The following is a 23,798-nucleotide window of genomic DNA, read 5'->3' as shown; positions in this document are numbered from 1 at the left end:
TATGTAGAGACATCTAATAGTCCTCTACTAAATTTTTCAAATTATGCCCCTGGGGTCAAATTTGACCCTGCCCCAGGGGATCGAAAAATGGAACATATGATTATATAAGGCCTATTTTGTGAAAACTTCAAAAATCTTTCTGTCCATAACCATCCAGCCTAGGGCTATCAAATTTGGTATGTAGTGACATCTTATAGTCCTCTACCAAATTTGTTCAAATTTTATCCCTGGGATCCAATTTGAACCTGCCCCGGGGGTCACAAAATTGAACATGTGCTTATATATTGCCTATTTTGTGAAAACTTAAAAAAAAATCTTGTCCATAACCATTAGGCCTAGGGCTACACAATTTGGTATGTAGTGACATTGTATAGTCCTCCACTTAGTTTGTTCAAATTATGCGGATCAAATCAAATTTGACCCTGCTCTGGGGGCCACAAAATCGATTATATGCTTATATGTGCCTTTTTTGTGAAAACTTTAAAAATTCTCTTGTCCTTAACCATAAGGCATAGGGCTACCAAATTTGGCATGTAGTGACATCTAACAGTTCTCTACCAAGTTTGTTCAAATTATGCCCCTGGGGTCAAATTTGACCCTGCCCGGGGGGTCACAAAACTGAACATACGCTGATATGGGGCCTATTTTATGAAAACTTTAAAAATCTTCTTGTCCATAACCATTGGGCCTAGGGCTACCAAATTTAGTATGTAGTGACATATAATAAATCTCTACCAAATTTGTTCAAATAATGCCTCTGGGGTCAACTTTGACCCTGCCCTGGGGGGGTCACAAAATTGAATTAACTCTTATAAAGCGCCTATTTTGTGAAATCTTTAAAAATCTTCTTGTTGAAAACCATTCAGACTATTGCTACCAAATTTAGTATGCAGTAACATCTTATAGTCTTCTACCAAGTTTGTTCAAATTATGCCCTTTGGGTCAAATTTGACCCTGACCCGTGGGTCACAAAAATGAACATTATATACGCTTATATATTGCTTATTTTGTGAAAACTTTAAAAATATTCTTGTCCTTAACTCTAGGACCTAAGGCTGCCATATTTTGTATGTACATGTAGTGAGATATAGTAGTCCTCTACAAAGTTTGCTCAAATTATGCCCCTGGGGTTAAATTGGACCAAGCCCAAGTGGTCACAAAAGTGTACATGTGCTTAAATAGGGCCTATATCTAAGTATTTGCACATGCAGAGAATATTTGTTTCAGCCTTTTTTCAGCAGTGGAGCGATACAGGGCCATCATGGCCCTCTTGTTTAATTTTAAAGTTAAAGTGAAGTATTCACTGTAAAAAGAATAGATGTCAGTTTAAGGAAAAATACAGTGATCAAGAACAGTAACTGTTTATAGTCTTCTTTTTTAATTACCTCCCTTTCTTTCATTTCTATGTATTTTTTATCTACAGCATTACTCCAACACTATCTAACTAATTGATCCTTGAAATATAAATAGATGACACAGGTGCCATGTTTTACAAATATTATTCTACTCTCTAAAATAAATGTTTTCATACAAGCTAACAATTTCGGCGGGGATGGCCTTGTTAACATGGCTCTTGTTATTATCAGTATTATAATTATTATATCCATTATTATTTGTATTGATATATATACTTTGTTTATTAAATTGTGTGTGTTGTTACTGTGCTCTCCTCCCCAAGAGAGGTGTAGGTGGGGATTCGAGCGGAATACAGGAAACGCCCCGATTCCAAAGGTGTCCCAGGTTCTTTTAAGTGCCCAGTGTAGAGCACCGATACACTGCACCCCTATTTAATGTCTCTCGTAGGAAGACATGTTAGTCAGTTAAGATAGTATTTACAGCATTAGTTAATCTTCTCAATGATTAAATCTTACATGTAATTATGTGATTATCTGTGATTACAACTGACATGTGAATATCTGTAAGCTGATTGGCTGAAAATGCGGGCTTTATGTTTTATGGTATTTTAAATCAGATAAAATCATGCACTTACCAGTTTTTTGTAATATAGCAGGTATTGGTTCACTGTCACTGGCTTTAAAATCCGCCTGCTGTCCACTGATATGAGTCTTTTCCAATGCTCCAGTGATTTCTTTAATAAGCCAATATTTAGGGGATGTAATTACGATATAATTTAGATTTATGAAAATTAGCAAGAACTTTAAGAGCGGTGTTCACAGATTGGGAAACAAGACCTTTAAGGGACAATGCCTTATCGTGATATGTTATCAGTTGGGAAAACTGAAAAAAAATAACCAACAAGATATGTGTACAGTACACACTGATACCTAAAGTTGCAGCCTTTTAAGTTGCAATTCATTGGCCAATTTGAATAAGTCTTATTCCAAACTAATGTCAAGGTCAAAATGGGGTCTTGAGTGGGCTTTAGTGTTGTATCAATAAGTGCTGATGTTAATGGAACAGTCAATTTGGGCTAACCAAGACTTTTGACTTTCTGAAATAGAAAAGGTCTTAATTTGATCAATATCAAGGTCAAAATGAGGTATTGTAATGTGGGTGTGTTGATTGTGTTAGAATTTTACATCCCTGCAAGCCAGCAGTATTGATGTAAGACGAAACAAATCATTTTGGATTACCTGTTTTTAGGAATAAAGTCTTCTGATAATGGTTAGGTCCAAAGGTAGGTCATGGTCAAAATGAAATACGTGATATATGAATGTATTGATAGTATTCATAGATTATAATCATGCATGTATCAAAGCTTTGAAGCCTTTGATATTTATCCTAAACAAAACACACAATTGGGCAAAATGGCCAAGAATGTGGACCTTCTGCATTAGTCTAGGAGGTTGCAGTATTCATGTATGACATGCATCCATCTGTCAAAGCTGTTAAGGACTTTTTATGTGTTTAATGTCATTATTCAGATGAGCAGAGGAACAAACAAACAAACTCATGAAGAGGACAATTGCTATGTGCCTCTGACTGTAAGACAGTGGTTAAAATATTGATTTGGTTATGGTTAATCATTAACTTAAATCAATAAAATACACATAGTGTTCCTTAAGTGCTCACCTGAGTTAAAGGTCTACCAACTGTCAAACACTTTACCTGAATACCTTGTTTTTTTTTACTACACTTGACTTGTATTTAAACATGTCCTCCATATTGTTAAGATTGACATACTGACCATGTCTTATCAACATTTAGTCACAAATGTTGCATGTAGAGTGGTAACACCGATTTTCTAAGATTTGAGCTCTGACTATAATTATATTGTCAATATAAACATTCTGACCAAAGTCAATCAAGATTGATTAACAGATGTTGCATCTAGAGTGTTAAAAATACACTGTCAATTTCTGAAATCTGAATGGTCCAGTGATTACACATAAGATTTAGTTTCCAGTGTGGTCCCTTAAGTTCAAATCCAAAGAAAGGCAGTATTTTTATATAACTTATATATTTGTTGGTATACACATTTGATATCAATTTTCAAAAAAACAAAAACCTGTGAACAAGTTCCTTTTAGACAAATGCAGTTTCTTATTGGGTTATTTTAAAAACGCATGCCCCCCCCCCCCAAATGGGCTGTCAGTTGTAGTGGCAGCTATTGTGTGAATACGTAAGAAACCATTTTACTGCTTCAGGTCACTGTGACCTTTGATCTAGTGACCTGAACATCAATAGGTGTCATCTGCCAGTCATGATCAATGTACCTATGAAGTTTCATGATCCTGAGGCCTAAGCATTATTGGGTTATCATCCAGAAACCATTTTACTGTTTCGAGTCACTGTGACCTTGACCAAGTGACCTGAAAATAAATGGGGATCATCTGCCTGTCACAATCGATGTACCTATGAAGTTTCATGATCCTAGGCCTAAGTGTTCTTGAGCTATCATCCTGAAACCATTTTACCGTTTCCAGTTACTGTGACCTTGACCTTTAACCTAGTGACCTGAAAATCAATAGGGGTCATCTGCAAGTCATGATCAATGTACCTATGAAGTTTCATGATCTTAGGCCTAAGCGTTCTTGAGTTCTCAGCCGGAAACCATTTTACTGTTTTGTGTCACTGTGACCTTGAACTTTGACCTAGTAACCTGAAATTCAATAGGGGTCATCTGCCAGTCATGATCAATGCACCTATGAAGTTTCATGATCTTAGGCCTAAAGCATTGTTGAGTTATCATCCGGAAACCTTTTTACTGTTTCAAGTCACTGTGACCTTGACCTTTGGCCTAGTGACCTGAAAATCAATAGGGGTCATCTGCCAGTCATGATCAATGTACCTATGAAGTCAGAGCTCCAGATAAGGGCCGTACAGCCGTAAATACGCCTTTTTCATGAAGATTTATGCATTTATTTTTATAAACTGGACGTACAATTACGACATTAATATCCATTTTATGCATTTATGAAAAAAATCTGGCCGTACTGATACGTCTGCGTCAGCGAAGCGTGATTTGTTGGTCTCTAACCTAACGGCGCTTTTGGTTAATTTAAATTACCAAAAAGTTGTAGACTGGGTTCATATATTATTGTCTATTCTATCGCGTGATTTCCTGTAACTTGTAAATCCGTCCAAAACGATATGTCTGCGCGCAATTGAATGCCGGCTTAACCGAAAGCGGCTCAAAACAACACTTTATTGTCATATAATGACTACATACGGTGTCTTCTAACCATCCTGACATTAAATCTGTAAACCCAGAAAAAGACATTGTCGCCCCGATATTAAACGATTTGATTGCATCGGTGGCGTAAAACGTTAGAAAACACGATGGGAAACGGATGAGACAGTGAAATAAGTGTTCATTTACTTAGCTTACTAGTTGGTTTGTGTTTTCTTGTCAAGAAAATTGAAGAAATAGTATTAGTCATGAGTTTTAATGTGTAGTTGTATTAGCATCATAATTCAGAATGGAAAACCTAATACAGTAACTGTTTAAGAAGCTACATATATTTATTATAATTGCTGCAAATGTTTCTGTAAAGTCAGTTATATACCCTTCAGTATCCAAGAACACGGGTAGTACAGTACTACCTGTATTTTTGGATATGGTAGTACAGGTACTAATTGATTTTAAGCGTTACTCCTTTTCTTTCTGTCAGTGGCAGTACCATTACTAATTTCACAAATCCTTATCTGGAGCTCTGGAAGTTTAAAGATCCTAGGCTTAAGCATTCTTGAGTTATCATCTGGAAACCATTTTACTGTTTTGAGTCACTGTGACCTTGACCTTTGACCTAGTGACCTGAAAATCAATAGGGGTCATCTGCAAGTCATGATATATGTACCTATGAAGTTTCATGATCCTAGGCCTAAGCGTTCTTGAGTTATCATCCAGAAACCATTTGGTGGACGGACGGACCGACCGATGGACCGATGTGCAAAACAATATACCCCCTCTTCTTCAAAGGGGGGCATAAAAACATTGTGGAATTAAATGCATGTTGTTGTTTCTAGTTCACTTGATCACAAAGCACTATAGATGAGTTATAGTGTCTGTCTATGTATTTCATCCTTGTATTGTGTCAAGCATCATGCAGAGAGGGCGTCAACTGTCACAATGTAACCACTCTGGAGGCCACATTTTTTATCCGATCAGGATGAACTTTGTTCAAAATGTTTTTCGATAGATTATCTAGGCCAAGTTTGTATTTAGGTCAAGATGTCCAAGAACTAGGTTACCAAGTAAAGTCTTAGAAAAATCTTGTTTCCTTTTTGGGTAGCCACAGTCATGACTCAATCTTGATGAAGTTAAAATTTAGTCCTTACTTGTGGCAAGTGACCACTTGCCATATATTGAAACAAAGGGGAAAATGACATTATGTTAACAAACACAAATTAATAAAACTAGGGTCACCACCTTGGAACTGTCAATCCAATCCATATAATAATGGAGGTTTATTAACTAGTGAAGCAGCATCATAACAACACACCTTACCTAGCCTAGAATAATCTCTAAAAAATAATAAACAGGATACTATTTAACAAAATACTCAGAGATAGTAAAATGATTTGTCCTTGGGTCACAGTCTTGGACCAGTGAATGCATAAAAAAATGGTGGGCTTAAAACCAGTTTAAGGGCGTAAAGAAGAAGCAGTATCATTTGAAACAGCCAAATTGCATAACTTCTGGTTGCATACATTTTTATTAAAATAAAACTAAACCAATTATTATTTTATAACATAAACTTATCGAAAAAATAAAAATCTTCCTGTCAACAAATACTTGATTAAAAGTGAACTGATCCCTTAAAATTAATTTTACTGACACTGTAAAATGACTATGATATTGAAGCAATCATCTAAAAGCACAATGCACCTAATAAGTAATAATTTTGACATGCAAAGAAGTTAAAGCTGCTATTCCATGCCTCTTTTATATGGTCATGGTTTCACCATTATACTTTGTCAAATATCAGCTTTTCAAATGGACATACCTGTAAGCTTTGCTCCACAATGGGAGCAAAATTTTGCATTTCCCAAAAGTTTACCTCCGCACTCATGACAGAACATTCTGAAATAAAAACGCACTCATGACAGAACATTCTGAAATAAAAACGTAAGAAGACAAAGATTAATTGATTCAAAGACAATACACTTCTGATTTTGTGTAGGAACTCAACATTTGAAGAATGTAATCAAATAAACAGTGGCCTTAATTGCAATGACCTCTTCCTCTGATTTTAACAGGGACCCAGGAATGGACAAAATTTTGGTCCTGTTCGAGGAACATCATGTTAATTGAGGATTAAAGTCAATAGAATAATTATGTACAGAGGAAACTGACCTAATGGCCACTGGAGAATAACAATGACAACAGTCATTCTCCTAGACATAAATCACTCTATATTACACTTGAGAATAATGGTCAATCGTCCATATATAACGGCCAACGGCCACTATATTCCACTGCGAAAGTCATGCTTGAACTGAAAACAACAGTCACACGTCAGTCGTTTCCAGTCGCCAAAATTAAAAACACAGCATATCATTTGTCTGTCTATGTTGAGGGTAAAGCATCTGATAGTGGTAATTAACTTTAATATTATAAAAGCAGCCCACTGCAAGTAAACAAATAATAGGGTGTTGAGAACGTCTGTTTTTCAGGTATAATGATGAGGGGGGGGGGGGGGAGAAAATATGTCAGAGTTTGTTACACCTTTAAAGTAATTATCGCTAATTAAATGACTGTTAATTAGTACATTGTACTTACAACTTTGAGTATGGGTTTGAAAATAACATTTTCGGATCATTCTTTGAAAGAGCTTTCTAGTGTACACAACACTTTTACAAGCAATCACAATAATAAATTACGGAATAACAATGAGTGGTAAACGTATCCTCACGTTAGAGGAGAGAGTCAAGTGTTTGGCCGTTAGGTCAGTTTCGACTGCTTTTAGACTTGTTCAGACATGACATGAGTGGCATGTGAAAAGCTTTATTTACTGAATGAACGAGATGCAGGAGTAAACAATTATACTAACGTCAAAAAAGTCATTAATTTAGGTTTCAGGTTTATTCCCACACAGTATAATATAACTTTCATTATGTGAATCTGAACACATTATTACTTTAATGTATCAAAAAAACGTTTGCATTTGATAATTATAAACAAAGATACAAACAACCAGAATAAATGATAAATAAATGTTAATAAAACATATTTTAATGTACAGGCCTTCCAGCTTCCTACTTTTTCTTACTTTTTTAATAGCTTCCTACTTTTTCCTACTTTTTGCTAAAAAACTCCTACTATATATATTCCTACTTTTTGAAAAATAAAGTCCTCAAAAAAATAATAAAATATGAACTTTGTGCTAGTTATATTTGCAGAAAATGAACAAAAGATGTCAAACTGACTGGTTTCTGTTGTTGAAAGATGTGGCAAACATGTCCCTCCCCATGTGCATCATCTTTCATCATCATGAAGGTGAGTCTCTCAGGTATTTTATATCTTTTTTGGCTGAACTCCAGAAGCATAGAATCTTCACAATGCTATACAACCCCAATTGTATAAACCCAATGATGCCATGCTGAGGGTATTTTTGGTTATTTTCAAATGTTGTTTTCATTTCCAAAAAAGTATGTATCAAATATTAGAGATGTGATTTCTTTGATTTCCAGTTATAGAAATACATTATCATTTGAAAATCACCTAAACAATTTGCAAAGCTATTACCAGCTAAAGGAAAATACTATTCCAATTTTATAGCTGCAACTTTGCATTTCTTTTGCTGTCACTAATTACTTGCTTGGGAACCTCATTTTCACTGACATACATGTATGTTTTTGATTTTATGTTTGTTAAAGAATATAAAAATAGCCATTTGAATAGTGACAGTAAAAGAATTTTATTCTACTAACATACAATGGCTTTGAAAAAGTTGCTTTTTATTTGCAGATCATAGATGTAGTTGCTTTCCACATGATATAACCGCATGATATAAACTAGCTATGCCAGGTGGAAAAACTAAGTTCAACAGGTCTTGGCTTGTGAAGCTTGACAATAATCGAAATAGTATTGGTGACTGGTGTGTACAGGATTCCTCAAATGAATTTGCTGCATACTGTTTTGTGTGTTCCAAGAGCATCTCTTGTGCGAACAATGGTTTATATCAGGTTATCAACCATGCTGATGGAGCAAAGCACAAACAATGTATAAAAGAAAAAAAGACACAGAAACAACTAACATTCTCTTGTGTTTAACCATTACCATTATTTTCACAAGGCCTCCAGCCTACAGTATACAAGCATATTACTCCAGTGACCAGTCTATTTCGCTGTTTTTAAAGGTCAAAATTTTGACCTTAACCCACGTGATAACCATCTATAAAGACGACGAAATGCACGAGGCGCTCATAGTTATTTCAGCGACCGTTGTCTATGTACAGATAGCTCTAGAACGTAGGCTGTGTACGTTCTTTGGGTGAGTAAAGACCACGTGTATTGATATTTCTTTTCTTTCAACCTTTTTAAAAAAGTTTTTTGCGTTGTCATTTTGAATGATCTTTCTACATGTTTTGTATGCCGGCGTTATTGTTTTGTTACAGGAATTATACGGCGAGGTTTAAAAATATACTGATACTTTTTGTGCATACTTTGGTGTTGTGCACGTGCCAGCCGGCATACTGTTTACTGTGTTTTTGCTTGACGATGTCAAGTAGGTCTAAAAAACACGACAAGGACGATGTCCTGTCAATCTTTGAATCGTCTGAGGGCGAATTCTCTGGCTTCGAGTACGATGAACCTATCGAGTCTGGTGCCTCCAAGAAACTTAAATCTGTTGTAAAAAGAGTTAATGAAAATACAAACAAAAGTGTCACGATTGAAAAGTCATTGCCAAATAACCTGTTGGGTGCCTCACAATCTAACAATAACGATAAAAACAAAAAAGTTCCAAATGTTGAGTCTTCTTCCGGTAAAAAGAAAAACAACGAGGCTGTTTCGAATGGTAATTTTGTTGATCTTGATAATTTAAATGAAGATTCCGACAACAAATTACGATCAATTTTAGGTTTAGATGCATTTTTCGGACAAACTAATTCTGTGTTCGTTGCTCAAACTTGTCCAGAGGAATATGCCTCGTTGCATGGGAATTCGGATATATCCGATTCGGACAATAATTTGGCACATAACATTCGTGATTCATTATTCAATGAGAACGAGAATGAGGGTCACGATGATCCTTTTACTTGGGATTTGCCAAAATTGAAGGTCCCTGACAAGAGAGACCCAATTTCTGAGACACTGGCATCATTAATCAATACCGCTTGTACACAGCAATGTCAGATTAACAAAATTATTGACAAATATAAAGTTCCCTCAAATTGCGACTTTATGTCAGCTCCTCGTGTAAATGAGGAAATTTGGAGTGATTTTATGAAGTCTAGAAGGGTTCAGACAACAGACAAGTCTTTGAGAGACATTCAAGGGCTGATAACAGCTGGAATGATCCCAATTTTGTCATTGGCAAATATTATTAAGCCACATATTGCCCAACTTCCTGGAGCTAAAGACTGCATTTCAAATGCACTGACATTGCTGGGACAAGCTCAGTTTCATCTGAGTATTAGGAGGCGATATTTGTTAAGACCCTCCCTGAAATCAAAATATTCAAACATTTGTAGTCTGAATACCCCCATTTCATCATATTTGTTTGGAGATGATGTTACAAAAGAATTGAAAAAATGTGAGACTACTGTTAAAGTCGGAAAATTTGACCCAAATAACAGATACCCTAAATATTCACAGGGCTTTGGCCCAACCAGGAATCGGGGCCATATGGGAGCTGGACGCTCGAGGCCATACAATTATGCCACACACGGCTACAGCTTTAACCCAAGGGAAATGGGCAGACAACACAGTCAATATGGACAATTTGGTTATCAGCACAACCTGCCAAGAGGGGGCATAAAACCCGCAGCAGTGGCAACAGCAACATCAGCTGGCCCAAACTGAAGGCGAATGATTTTGATGCTACTGTAAGTAATTCTAAAAGATTAATGTTATGTTATGATGAATGGAAAAATATAACTTCAGATTCATGGGTTTGAGACACTGTTCAAGGATACGAAATTAATTTTGAACAGGTTCCAATACAAATAAATATTCCAAATCAAATCAAATTTTCAGAGATTGAAAAATCCTTGATTGATCAAGAAGTAAACAAAATGCTAAAAGAGGGTGCTATAGAGTATTCTATTCATGAGAATGGAGAATTTATATCAAATTTATTTTTAATTCCAAAACCAAATGGTAAATTCAGACCAGTTATAAATTTAAAGCAGCTGAATGAATACGTTCACTTAAATTCAAACAAGAAACTTTTGCGTTTGTTTTGGAACTAATACAACCAAATGATTGGTTTATTTACCTGGATTTGCATTCAGCTTATTGGTCTATTCCCATTCATCAGGACTGCATAAAGTTTTTAAAATTTCTATGGCAAGATCAGTTCTATGCATTTGTGTCTTTGCCTTTCGGCCTAAGCTCTGCACCTTTTGTATTTACAAAAACATTGAAGCCAGTGTATGCTTCTTTTAGGAAACTGGGAATAAGATGTTCTTATTACATAGATGATTCAATAGGAATGAATAATGACAGACAATTGTGCAAGTCAAATGCTGAACTAATGATTAAAACATTGGAGTCTTTGGGTTTTATTATTAATGACGAGAAATCTGTCGTAGAGCCCGTTAATAGGATTACCTATTTTGGGTTTGTGATTGACTCAGAGCTGTTCAAGATTTTCTTGCCAGAAGATAAAATACAAAAAATTAAGACCATGGGTGTGAATTTATCAAGTAAAAAATTCATTTCAATAAGAGAGCTGGCATCTTTCATTGGGTTGATCATAAGTTCATTTGATGCTGTCCTTGAAGGACCGTTACATTACAGAACATTAGAAAGGTTCAAAGTTCAGGCTTTGCAAAAGAATCCAGATTTTAATTCAACAGTTCAATTAAATCCTGCCTGTTTGATGGAGATAAATTGGTGGATTAAAAATGTTCAAAACAAACATGGCAAAAAGATACGCCAAAATCCGATTACACTATGGATTCAAACTGATGCCTCCAATGCTGGTTTTGGGTCCTATTGTGTTCAGGAAAAACTATCAACAAATGGAAGATGGTCTATTAAGGAATCAAAAAACCATATTAATTTCTTAGAATTACTTGCAATATTTTTTGCATTGAAATCTTGGGTATCGGATAAACATGACATACATGTAGGAATTCAGTCAGATTCTATGGTAGCCATTACATATATAAATGATTTTGGTGGAATGGCAAATACCTCTTTAGATGATCTGGCAAAAATTATTTGGGAATGGTGTTTGGCAAGAAATGTTTTCATATCGGCATATCATATACCAGGAAAGAATAATGTAGAAGCAGATTTCTTCTCAAGACATTTTTCAGATAGCACTGAATGGATGCTTAAAAAGAAAAATTTTACGAGACTCATCACACAACTTGTACGTCCAAATATTGATTTATTTGCCTCAAAGCTTAATTGTCAATTAGAGGTGTATGCTTCATGGATGCCAGATCCAAATGCTTTTGCAACAAATGCATTTTCATTGAACTGGACCAAATTTACTCCATACATTTTTCCACCCTTTTGTCTTATGGGAGCTATTTTAAATAAAATCAGAGAAGATAATGTCGAACAGGCAGTGATTGTATGTCCTTTCTGGACAAATCAAATTTGGTTTCCATCCTTACTACAGTGTATGATTTCTTTGCCTGTTAGATTACCACGTCACAGGGATATTTTGACGCTTCCATACGACACACAACATCCAATGGGAAAGAAGTTGCAGTTGATTGAAACAGTTGTGTCCGAATATCCCTTGCTGATAGAGGCATTTCACCGCAGATTGCGGAAGGCATCCTCGACAGTTGGCGATCAGACACAAGAAAGCAGTATTCATCAGCTTGGAAGAAATGGACTTTGTGGTGTAACATCCAATATAGAGATCCCATTTGTCCAACTCATGAACTAATTTTAAAATATTTGTTTTATTTGAAGAACATGAATAAATCCTTCAGTGTAATAAGTACACATAAATCTGTGATTATGGAAACATTGAAGCTTCTTAATCCTAAGTTCAATGGTTCTAGTATGATTATTATTAGGTTTATGAAGGGATTATACAACACTATTCCACCAAAACCAAGATATAATTTTACTTGGGATATGTCAGTAAAGTTCTTAATTTGATTTCTACATGGATGCCTCTTGATAAGTTGTCTATACAAAATTTAACATGTAAACTAACAGCTTTAGTTACTTTGTCGACTGCCGCAAGGGTACAATTAAAACATTTAAATCTCTTTGTGTAGATTGTTGTGTTTTGGAAGCTGATAGGGTCTTGTTTAATTGTGGTGATAAGTTAAAGCATTCAAAGCCAGGTAATGATCATATTTTAATTTTGAGGGCTTTTTAAGATCCTCGACTCTGTTCAGTAAGGACTTTGAAATGTTTTCTGTCTAAGACAAAGGATTTAAGAAAATCTAGACAATTGTTTGTTTCTTATTCAAATTTTAAGGCTGTGTCCACCAGTACCATTGCAAGATGGCTAAAATATGTGTTAGATCTTGCAGGTGTTAATACAAACATTTATAAGGCTCATTCATTTAGAGGAGCCTCTGTTTCTGCCGCGTTCATGAAAGGTTGTAAAGTGTCTGACATATTAAAAACTGCTGATTGGTCATCAGTTAAAAATTTCAAAAAATTCTATCTTAGGAATATTGAGCACTCTGAAAGCGATCAGGCTCAGTCATTTAGTACTGCTGTTTTGTCTAGAGAAAGAACATAGTATTACTTAAAGAAACATGTTGTTTCCACTATGTTCTGAAAATGATCACAAGTAACAGTTTGATTTGATTACCCATTGTAGAACTCATATCTGCTGTAATATGAAGATTGTTTTTTGTCTTTTCTGATGTGCATTTACATTATTGCTTTAATTAGTGTTTTTCAAATATCAGTTACAATTGTATTTGTTTGACAAGGTATAAATAGTCATATAGGAATGCTCTATTTTTGACTATGAATCTCCACTATGAAGATATTTTGCCAAAATGACGTTACGAAAAATGTTGCTAAATGTCCCTAAAAGACACATCTTCAGTCATTTATTGATCATATTTGTAAAATTGTAATTTTTATGATGAACAGATGAAAGGTTTAAATGGAAGAAATTAGAATCTTATTAGAAATTATGTCAATATTATCATTGTTATGATATGAAAATTGCTCTTATTGCATAATAATGTAACGTACAATTTTCGTACGTTAAGGATTATATGATATGTTGAATACAAATTTTGTAAAATAGACATTCAAATAGTTTGTTTTTTCCTTTTGGGTGTTTATGTTGGCGTCTTTAAAGATGCTTGTATACTGTAGGCTGGAGGCCTTGTGAAAATAATGGTCCCCCATCCAAGCACTTGTGTGATGGATGAGGGACATTATTGGAATAAGGCCGGAGGCGGAAAGTATACAAGCACCCACCCTTACTTTTCCTTTTGTAAAATGAATTATAGAGTTTCTCCCATCTCTAATGATCTGGGGAAATAAAAATAACCATGTTATTCAAATCTATGAGCGCCTCGTGCATTTCGTTGTCTTTATAGATGGTTATCACGTGGGTTAAGGTCAAAATTTTGACCTTTAAAAACAGCGAAATAGACTGGTCACTGGAGTAATATGCTTGTATACTTTCGGCTTCCGGCCTTATTCCAATAATGTCCCCCATCCGTCACACAAGTGCTTGGATGGGGGACCATTTTATACAACATGTGTACTGTATAGATCTGCATTAGCATTAGTGCTCTAATCATTGTAAATCATCTGGTTTACTAACTCACTATACTGAATATAGTCTTTAACATGTAGCTTGTAACCACATACTAATTTACCATTAACATGCTTGTAAATGCTTTACTAGCATGGTTATGTTACGTTTGTTAATTTGAGAATAAAAAAAAAGTTTCAGGCTGATGGATGATGACCACACAGTTCAGCAACAGAAACTGGCCAGCATTGGTATACAAGAATAGTCCACATGGCATAAAGAATGGTAGGGTTTTACATTTAGAACGCCTCCTCGGGTAAGTTATTTGCCATGATTAATTAACAATTTAACTGAAAATATTCCTACTTTTCCTGCTTTTTTTGGAAAAAATATTCCTTCTATTTCCTACTTTTCTGTCAGAAAACCTCCTACTTTTTTCCTACTTTTTTGTGAGTGGCTGCTGGAAGGCCTGAATGTATTTCATTATCGGTCAAAAATGACGTCATATATTGATCGAGAAAAGGAAATGTTTGGACTGGGTGATATAGTTTTAGGACGCACATGAACCAGATTCAACACTGTTCATTTGGTCCTAAAACTGGGTCATCCAGTCAATTCATAGAAAAACCTTGTAATTCTCTAGAATCTTCATCTTGATAATATCTAGACCTGGTCTTGTGTGTTTAAGAAAACTAGATCACCATTTAAGGTTGCATTTTCTAGGCAGAATTGGAATCTTGGTAAAGTTAATCAACAAACAATGTTAGCAGGTCAAATCTTGTAACAACTTGTTCCCACTCTAGAAAAAATATTAATCACATAATCTTGATGAATCTTAGTCAGAATGTCAGTCATGCGATTTTCTAGGCTGTGTTCAAATCTGGGTCAGGTGCATCAACAAAACTTGGTCAACATGCCAAATTTTAGATATACCTTGTTACCATGCACTCTAGAGGGCACATTTATTTCTTAATCTTGATGAAAACTGGTCAGATTATTTATCTTTACAATATCTTGGAAAAGTTTGATCTGGTTCAGATGCATCTAGAAAATAGGTCACCAGTTCAAATCTTTAACAAAATTTAAATCACTCTAGGGGCAACATTTATGAATATTTTTATAGAAAAGTGTTAAACTCAGTAAAACATGATAAACTGTTTCATATGTATCTTATTTGACCAGTCCTTTAATCTTATATACATGGTATGTGACTTTGTCAGTAGATTGTCTCAAATTGATCTATAAATAATTCACAAGTGACCTATTGCATCTTGTGTAGACAGTCTTGTTTACAACAAGCCACACAATGTGCTAGCAGATTTATCCACAATAAATTAATAGTATGTTTTAATATGTGCATGTGCAGTCAGTAGTGGAAATATTTCAATTTTCAAAAGTTTGTCATAATTATGTTCCTAGAAATGAAATATTAATTCCCTTACAGAAATGAAAAGGTTGCCGCTATGTAGTGGCAATGTTGTGGCTACAAAGCTGCTAACATTTTTGTAGCCACAACTACTAGCCAGAAAGAAGCCAATAGTAGCCACTTGGGGCGACCTTGTGGCAATCTTATGGCTATTAGTGGCCGCTAGTGGCTCTTATAACCAGTAGAGGCTCATATGTAGCCGCTAGCGGCTCATAGTAGCCAGAAGATGGCCAGAACATATTCTTGTATAAAAAAATTGCAATTATGAGCCAGAAGGGAGCCACAACCAATACTTTAATATTAATCTTGAAACCACAAAAGGCTTATAGTAGCCACTAGTGGCTCAGTAGCCAGAAGGTGGCCAGAACATTGTCTGCACAGTATACGTCATTTACATGCTCTCTTATAAACTTACAAGCCTTTCCCGCTAAACACTTCCGACAAATGGCAACCGGTTGTGTTTTGTTTATTCAATTCTTAAACAAAATTTTCGGTCATTCTCAGTCTGAATTTTGATTAAATATTAAAGTGCTGCATTCAGTAATTATCTGGGATAATCAGGTAATATATGCAAGATGTGAAAATCATGTGGAAGTTGTAATAATTATACCCCCACAAACAAAGTTTAGGGGGGTATATAGGAGTTAGCTTGTCTGTCAGTCGGTCGGTCAGTATTAAGTATCCGCTCTCTAATTCAAGTTCTTTTCATTAGATCTTCACCAAACTTGGTTAAATGTTGTATATAGATGATGTCTAGGTCAAGTTCAAATATGGGTCATGCCGGGTCAAAAACTAGGTCACTGGGTCACTTAGTGCGTTTTAAACATCGAGAATGGTGTCTGCTCTCTAATTCAAGTAGTTTTCATCCCATCTTCACCAAACTTGGTCAGAAGTTGTATCAAGATGATGTATAAGTCAAGTTTGAATATGGGTTAGGCAGGGGAAAAAACTAGGTCACAGGGTCACAGGGTCACTTAGTGCATTTTAAACATTCAGCATGTTGTCCGCTTTTTTGTGTGGAGACAACATGCAAAACATTTTGTGTCAATGCGACATGTGGAGGTATTCGTCACGTCTGTGACAAAGCTATAGTTGTAGTTTGGTTGGGCCATTGTCTGCATTGTGTACATTGTCTGCAAATGTAAACAATGACATGGGTACCATTTTACTAAGCTACTTACGCAATTCTTAGACTTACGCACATATTTTGAATTCAGTATAGTTCCTTCAAATTCTTGCTATATTAAAAATGGGTATGTTTGAAATGAAAATCATAATATAATGTTCAATTCTAAGTAAAGATTAATTTGCCTCAATCTGAAATAAATGAACTTTAATTTTAAATCGTTAAAAAATAATTAATATCACTGAAAATGTTCACACACAAAAATGACTGTCTAGGGCTTGTGAGACTTTTAAGGGCTTAAACAAAATCATTAATATAATAAATAAAGTTGGTATTGTATTGAACTGTGTCATATTGGACATGTGAAATATTACATGTTTAATACTAGAACCTGTAAACTATAATTTGACTTTAATAGTTCACAAGTTTTTTTTTATTTTGTGATTGTCTAACTAATAGTCATTAAGCTACATCTATATGATAGTTATTAATTTATAATTATCACATATTTTGAAAATGTGAATAATGTCTTTACATAATGGCAGAATGTTTTTATGCCCCTGGTAGGGTGGCATATAGCAGTTGAACTGTCCGTCTGTCTGTCAGCTGTGCGTCTGTCTGAAAACTTTAACATTGGCCATAACTTTTGCAATATTGAAAATAGCAACTTGATATTTCGCATGCATGTGTATCTCATGGAGCTGCACATTTTGAGTGGTGAAAGGTCAAGGTCATCCTTCAAGGTCAAATGTCAAATATATGGCTTCAAAGTGGCACAGTAGGGGGCATTGTGTTTCTGACAAACACATCTCTTGTTCTTTAATAAAATGTAAGAGCAGAGCCAGAACTATTAGCTGCAACATAGCCGCAACTAGTTGCGGCAACATAGCGCCAACTAGTAGCGGCAACATAGCCGCAATTAGTAGCGGCAACGTAGCCAGAGCAGAGGCAGACCTAGTAGCGGCAACATAGCCAGAACTAGTAGCTGCAACCTAGCCGCAACTAGTAGCCAGAAAGCTCATTTGCATATGAAAAACAACCTTGCCGCAACGTTGCGTAAATGTTCGTAAGGGAAGGTTTCATAATTATACTTCATCTAAGGTTCATCTTCTTAGAATAGTTTAGTTCCTTTGGGTTTCAGATGAGTGCCTTATGGCCCAGGGCCAGCTTGTTTCTAAATAAAAAAATATACTATGAGACATGTAATCCTTGATGTTTCGACTATTTTTCTTTATTTACTTACAGTGACCTTGACTGTTTACCTTGAGCCACTTTGCCTCTTATGCAAACAAAAATGAAGTTTTGTACAATGTCTATATTATTTCATCACAATAGCTATTTGTTCTGGAGATCTTAGAAGCTAAGACCATTTTCTGCATTAAGTAACAGTGACGTTTACCTTAGTTATACCCATCCCAAGTGCAATCACTTGACATCTAGGTATCAAATTATATTACACGTGCATAATTTAATTTCAAATTATTTAGTACAAACAATTTTTAAATATCCACCATCAGTGACCTTGACATACACTCCAAACAGCCCATATGCTTCCTGATGCTAGATATGGACGTAGCGCATTTATGTATGTAGTTTTGATACAATAGATTATTGTGTTTGAGTTATTGACAGAACCGTCTATATTTATAAACAGTGACAATTACTAAATCTAGAATCTCAAATTAAGTTTTGAACACATCTGTGTATTTTGTTGCATGACAAATGCATTTTTTTTTTTCGGTTACTAAGCAGAATCCATTTTTCTATTTTAGAAAAGTGACATTAACCTTGACCTCTCACATGTCACATGCAGCCCTAGCAAGGTCTGGATTTAAGGTATTTATATAATTATTTTATGACAATAGTTAATAATGATTTGTGTTATTTAGACAAAACGAATTTTCTATATATACATTACACTGCAACGCCGATATATCGCGGACCGGTATATCGCGCTGTCCAATATATCGCGCTTTGGCTATGGCTCCCAAAAATCCGACAAGCATCATCACTAAATGACATGTTTTAATCTGAGAGTTCGCTAACTTAAGCAAAAAACCGGTTCTAGCTAGTGGTAACACCCTATATTTTGAGGCTTACTATGGAACGGAGTGAAGCGTGAACAACAGTCGATAAGTGACAGTGTTGTTTACACTAGGCTGGGGTTGTTTTTAACACTACAGAAATAACCAATTAGTGTCATTGTTAAGGTAATATTGGCAGTTTACTGGTATATAAATCGTTAAATTTCGGTACTGGTCATGAATTACTTTGTCCTGATAAAAAGCGCGCGAAAGTTGACGTGGGTGTATTTATTTGTAAATAAAAATTTCGTAGCGGGTACAACATTGACATAATTTAATTTCCATTAAAAGTTTCGTTGTAAATTTCAATTAGAGTACCGCGGTATCTCGCGAATTATGTGGCATTGACATTTCCTCTTAATAAAAAAAAATTCAAACACGCTGTATCGTTACCTTTACGCTGTTATAGTTCCTTCATTAGGACTAGTTGTAAGAGTAAATTCGAATCTATGCACAATTATATTTTATACGTTTTTGACGGCAAGAATTCTTCTTTTTAGCTGATTCGCGAGCGATATTGTACATGAAAATAAAAAATGTAATTTACATTTTGGTTTTTATGATAAATAAGATACGTACGTAGTTATGAAAATGTTTATTGTAGAATTGGTTTGCAATTATTACTATACAAATATGTAGCAGCGCCGTATATAAAAATGAAAACATTGGGAAATTTGACAAATTACCGCAATCAAATTAAGTTCGACATTTCTAGAGTTATATCGCGCGCCGGATATATCGCGCTCGCGATCTTTGGACACCACCAACCGCGATATATCGGCGTTGCAGTGTACCATGACCTTCATCGCACCCACCTTTTATGTAGTCCCAAGCTACATCTGGAAACTTGGAAGTTATGTATTTTCAGTACAATTACTCAATTTTTTGGCAAGAACTTCAGTTGAATTCATTTTGCAATTTTCATTTTGGTAATTCAAAGTTACCTTGACTTTAAACCTATGCGTCCAATAAAATACGCTATCCAAAGACGGAGGGGGGGGGGTGTAAAGTGGCCCTTAATTATGACTAATTTCAAACTAAAGTGACCAAACTTGGATTATGCTGTCATTTCAATATGGGGAATATATTTTATAAATATCAGTGATATCCCTCTAGCCATTATAACTGAGAAACTAGCTTACCAAAATCTTTATCCTGCCTATTGTGTATATAGCGCATTTCTGAAAATTTAAAGACCCTTTAACTTTATTTTACTTGTGTTATTAATTTTTTAAAGCACATGCCTTGTTTATATCTCAAGAGAAATTTCCAAGGTTGTTGAATAAGATGTTTGATTAATCAAAAGTATAAAATGATGTTCTCTGTAATTTTAATTGTTTTTTGGTTTGAAGCTCGTCTATTTTTTTAAACAAAATTATGAGCTATTGTCATCACCTCGGCGTCTGCGTCGGCGTCCGGTTATGTTTTTTTTTTAGGCCCACTTTTCTCATTAAGTATCAAAGCTACTGCATTCAAACTTGGTACACTTACTTACTATCATGAGGGGACTGGGCAGGCGTAGTAAGATAACTTGGGCTGGCATTTTGACAGAATTGTGTGCCCTTTTTATACTTACAAAATTGAAAATTTGGTAAGTTTTGTGTTTAGGTCCACTTTATTCCTAAAGTTTCAAAACTATTGCTTTCATACTTGCAACACTTACTAACTATCATGAAGGGACTGTACAGGACAAGTTGCATAACTCTGGTTGGGATTTTGACGGAATTATGGCCCTTTTTTGACTAAGAAACGTTGCATATTTGGTTAAATTTTGTGTTTAGATCCACTTTACTTCTAAAGTATCAAGGCTATAGGTTTGAAACTTCAAATACTTCCATACTATCATGAGGATACTGTACCTGGCAAGTTGAATTTGACCTTGACCTTTGAATGATCTTGACTCTCAAGATCAAATTATTACTGCTGCTAAAATTACCATAACTTCCTTTATTTATGATCAGATTTGATTCATACTTTGACAAAACAACACTTACCTGACATACCACAATAGACTCCACCCAAACCATCCCCATGCTCCATCCAAGAATCCGCCACCCACCCCCCCCCCCCCCCAAAAAAAAAATAAATGTTTTTTTTTCCTTCCATTTCATCTCATTTTTTAAAGATCACCTAATAAATGACCACACCCTCACACTTTACTCCCCCCTCTCAACCCCCTCCCCCCCTCCGACCCTAGTTGCAATAATACAACTCCCAGCTATATTGACCCTCCAGGTCCATTTTATTTCTTAAGTATCAAAGCTATTGTTTTCATACTTGCAACACTTACTAACTATCATAAGGGGACTGTGCAGGCAAATTAATGTAACTCTGACTGGCATTTTGACAGAATTATGTGCCCTTTTTATTCTTAGAAAATTGAAAATTTGGTTAAGTTTTGTGTTTAGGTCCACTTAATTCCTAAAGTATCAAAGCTATTGCTTTCATACTTGCAACACTTACTAACTATCATAGGGGGACTGTGCAGGCAAAGTTATGTAACTCTGACTGGCATTTTGACGGAATTATGGGCCCTTTATACTTAGAAAGTTGAAAATTTGGTTAAGTTTTGTGTTTTGGTCCACTTTACCTCTAAAGTATCATAGATATTGCTTTCGTACTTGGAACATTGGCAAACTATCATAAGGGGACAGTAAAGGACAAGTTGCATAACTCTGGTTATCATTTTTACGGAATTATGGCCCTTTTTTGACTTAGTAACTTTACATATATGGTTAAATTTTGTGTTTTGAGCCACTTAACACTAAAGTATAAGGCTATTGCTTTCAAACTTCAAATACTTTCATGCTATCATGAGGGTACTGTACCTGGCAAGTTGAAGTTTACCTTGACCTTTGAATGACCTTGACTCTCAAGGTCAAATTATTAAATTTTGCTAAAATTGCCATAACTTCTTTATTTATGATTAGATTTGATTGATCTTTTGACAAAACAACTCTTACCTGACATACCACAATAGACTCTACCCAAACCCCCCCCCCCCCGCCCGAATAGCCCCCCCCCCATTATTTTTTTTTAAAGATCATCTAATAAATGACCACCACACCTTCACACTTTGCCCTCCCCCCCCCCCACCCCCCCCCCCAAAAAAAAAATAAATAGAAACATGGTTAAAAAACACAAATATTAATTTGTATTATTTTATTTTTGAAATACCGTCCAACCATCCCACCCAAGAATCCCCCCCCCCCCCCCCCCCAAAAAAAAATTATTTTTTTTTTGCATTTTTTTTTGCATTTTGGAAGATAATGTAATAAATGATCACACCCCCACACTTCACACCCCTATCCACTCCACCCCTCCTTCCTTTGTGATTGAAATTGAGATAGGTCCATTCACCTTTAAAAAGAAAAATAGATGAGTGGTCTGCACCCGCAAGGCGGTGCTCTTGTTATAACTTGTTTTTGTCGACATGTTGACAAAAGAATAAACTTATAAAATCAACACATGGCTGTTACTGTGCAATTTGCATTTTTAGCTCACCTGAGCATAATGTGCTTATGGTGATCTTTTGTGATCGCCTTTTGTCTATCGTCCGTCGTGCGTTGTGCGACGTCAACATTTGACTTGTTAACTCTCTATAGGCCACATTTATTGTCCAATCTTCATGAAATTTGGTCAGAAGATTGGTCTCAATGATATCTTGGATGAGTTCGAAAATGGTTACGTTTGCTTGAAAAACATGGCTGCCAAGGGGCGGGGCATTTTTCCTTCTATGGCTATATATTGCTATAGTAAAACCTTGTTAACACTCTAGAGGCCACATTTATTGTCTGATCTTCATGAAACTTGGTCAGAAGATTTATCCCAATAATAACTTGGACAAGTTCGAAAATGATGCCGGTTGGTTGAAAAACATGGCCGCCAGGGGGCGGGGCATTTTTCCTTATATGGCTATAGTAAAACCTTGTTAACACTCTAGAGGCCACATTTATTTTCCAATCTTCATGAAACTTGCTCAGAAGATTTGTCCCACTGATATCTTGGATGACTTAAAAAATGGTAACCATTGCTTGAAAAACATGGCTGCCAAGGGGCGGGGAAGTTTTCCTTATATGGCTATTTATGGCTATAGTAAAACCTTGTTAACACTCTAGAGGCCACATTTATTGTCTGATCTTCATGAAACTTGGTCAGAAGATTTATCCCAATAATATCTTGGACGAGTTCGAAAATGATGCCGGTTGGTTTAAAAACATGGACGCCAGGGGGCAGGGCATTTTTCCTTATATGGCTATATAGAGTAAAACCTTGTTAACACTCTAGAGGCCACATTTATTGGCTAATCTTGATGAAATATGGTCAGAAGATTTGTCTTAATGATATCTTGGATGAGTTCGAAAATGGTTACGTTTGCTTGAAAAACATGGCCGCCAAGGGTCGGGGCATTTTTCCTTATATGGCTATAAAAGGCTATAGTAAAATCTTGTTAACACTCTAGAGGCCACATTTATAGTCCGATCTTCATGAAACTCTGTCAGAAGATTCATCCTAATAATATCTTGGAGGAGTTCAAAAATGATGCCGGTTGGTGGAAAAACATGGCCACCACGGGGGCAGGGCTATTTTCCTTATATTGCTATAGTAAAACCTTGTTAACACTCTAGAGGGCACATTTATTTTCCGATCATCATGAAACTTGGTCAGAAGATTTGTCCCAATGATATCTTGGATGAGTTCGAAGATGGTTTTGGTTGCTTTAAAAACATGGCCACCAGGGGCGGGGCATTTTTCTTTATATGGCTATAGTAAAATCTTGTTAACACTCTAGAGGCCACATTTACTGTCAGATCTTCATGAAACTTGGTCAGAAGATTCATCCCGATAATATCTTGGACGAGTTCAAAAATGATGCCGGTTGGT

General features: G+C 35.6%; 1 long non-coding RNA gene across 1 annotated transcript in view; it reads right to left on the bottom strand.

The window, feature by feature from the left end:
* Positions 1-1,990: 1,990 nt before the first annotated feature.
* The window catches only part of LOC127868648 (uncharacterized), a 44,421-nt gene continuing 22,613 nt past the window's right edge, over positions 1,991-23,798 (bottom strand). Inside the window, exons 2-3 of the long non-coding RNA XR_008044215.1 lie at positions 6,411-6,487; positions 1,991-2,089 (exon numbers count right to left, since the gene is read on the bottom strand). This is a non-coding gene — a long non-coding RNA (uncharacterized LOC127868648). The remainder of the gene's footprint in view (positions 2,090-6,410; positions 6,488-23,798) is intronic.

The sequence above is a fragment of the Dreissena polymorpha genome, chromosome 1 (genome assembly GCF_020536995.1).
Source record: "Dreissena polymorpha isolate Duluth1 chromosome 1, UMN_Dpol_1.0, whole genome shotgun sequence".
Lineage (NCBI taxonomy): Eukaryota > Metazoa > Mollusca > Bivalvia > Myida > Dreissenidae > Dreissena > Dreissena polymorpha.
The sequence above is the reverse complement of the archived record's forward strand: the minus strand, read 5'-3'. Positions and strand labels throughout refer to the sequence as shown.